Raw genomic sequence first — 2,228 nt, forward strand, 5'->3', positions numbered from 1 at the left:
TGTAGTTGTCATTGTTGTTTGGCAGGCCCAGGTTGGATTTGAACCCACCACCCTCGGTGTATGTGGCTGGTGCTGTAACCACTGTGTTATGGGCACTGAGCCAAGTGTATCCTTTTGTTTCCATTCTTGAGATAATTTACTAAGAAGAATGTGTTTCAACTCCATCCATCCAGGTAAATACAAAAAATGTAAAGTCTCCATCTTTTCTTATGGCTGAATAGTATTTCATGGTATACGTATGCCACAGGTTTTTTTTTTGTTTTTTTGTTTGTTTTTTTATTTGCAGTTTTTGGCCGAGGCTGGGTTTGAACCCCCCACCTTAGGCGCCCTACTCCTTTGAGCCACAGGTGCCGCCCTATGCCACAGTTTGTTAATCCATTCCTGGGTTGATGGGCATTTGAGTTGCTTCCATGACTTTGGTATTATGAATTGAGCTGCAATAAACATTCCAGTGCAAATATCTTTGTGGTAAAATGTTCTTCTAGGTAGATACCTCATAACGGAATTGCAGGATCAAATGGAAGGTTGACTTCCAGTTCTTTAAGAATTCTCCATACTTCTTTCCATAAAGATTGTATTAATTTGCACCCCCACTAACAGTGTAGAAATGTTCTCTTCTCTCCACATCCATGCCAGCATCTGCAGTTTTGGGATTTTGTGATGTGGACTAATCTTACTGAACTTAGGTGATGTCTCATAGTGGTTTTGATTTACATTTCTTTGATGACCAAAGACAATAAGCATTTTTTTTATATGTTTGTTGGCCATTCATCTGTCATCTTCAGAGACGTTTCTGTTCTTTTGCCCTCATACAAATGGGGTTATTTGCTCCTTTCCTATTGATTAATTTGAGTTCTCTGTAGATTCTAGTTATGAGGCCTTTGACAGATAAATACCATGCAAAAATCTTCTTCCATTCTGAAGGCTGTTTGCTTTAGTTGTGCAGAAAATTTTTACCTTGATCAAATCCCATTTATTTATTGTTTGAGTTGCTGCACTTGCCAGGGATCTTCCTCATAAAAATATTTTCCCAGGCCAATATTTTCAAGAATTTCCCCCACACTCTCTTCTAGAATTTTTATTGTTTTGTGTCTTAAGTTTAAATCTTTTATCCAGTGAGAATAAGAATTTTTGTTAGTGGTGAGAGGTATGGGTCCAGTTTCAGTGCTCTTGTAGAGCACTGTGGCTAACCAGTTCTCCCAGCATCATTTATTAAATAGGAATTCTTTTCCACAGTGCATGTTTTTGTTAGCCTTATCAAAAATGGCAATATGTGGCTCAGTTCATCTCTAGATTCCCTATTCTATTACATAGGGATTCCCTAATAGATTCTATTACATAGGGAATCTATTTATGTCTCTCTTATTCTACCATGTCATTTTGATCATTATAGACTTGTACTGTAACCTGAAGTCTGGTAATGTAATGCCTCCACATTTTTCTTTTTTTTGAGACAGAGTCTTACTATGTTGCGCTCAGTAGAGTGCCATGGCATCACAGCTCACAGCAGGCTCAAACTCTTGGGCTTAAGTGATTCTCTTGCCTCAGCTTCTCAAGTAGCTGGGACTACGGTGACTGCCACAACACCCGGCTATTTTTTTGTTGTTGTTGTTATTGCAGTTGTCATTGTTGTTTAGTTGACCCAGGTCAGGTTCGAACCTGCCAGCCTTGGTGTATGTGGCCGGTGCCCTACCCACTGAGCTATGAGTGCTGCTGAGATTTGTTTTTATTTCTAAGAATTATTGGCTATTTGGGTTTTTTTTTTCTGGTTCCATATGAAATGAAGTGCTATTTTCTCAAGTTCTTCAAAGTATGACATTGGTGCTTTGATGGGGATTGCATTAAATCTGTAGATTGCTTTGGGTAATATGAAGGAATCCTCCTTCATAGGTTGTAAGGCTGTAAGAGGCAGATATTACGCTGATTCCAAATTTTTTTTTTGAGACAGAGTCTCCCTCTGTTGCCCTGAGCAGAGCGCTGTGGTGCCATAGCTCACAGCAACCTCAAACTCCTGGGTTTGAGTGATTGTCTTGCCTCAGCCTCCCGAGTAGCTAGGGCTACAGGCGCCTGCCACACACCTGGCTAGTTTTTCTATTTTCAGTAGAGATGGGGTCTCACTCTTGCTCAGCTGGTCTGGAACTTCTGAGCTCAAGTGATCCACCTACCTTGGCTTCCCAGAGTGCTAGGATTACAGGGATGAGCCACCACGCCTGGCCTCCTGTGACAAT

The sequence above is a fragment of the Otolemur garnettii genome, unplaced genomic scaffold (assembly GCF_000181295.1).
Source record: "Otolemur garnettii isolate 467f Iridium unplaced genomic scaffold, OtoGar3 scaffold00072, whole genome shotgun sequence".
Lineage (NCBI taxonomy): Eukaryota > Metazoa > Chordata > Mammalia > Primates > Galagidae > Otolemur > Otolemur garnettii.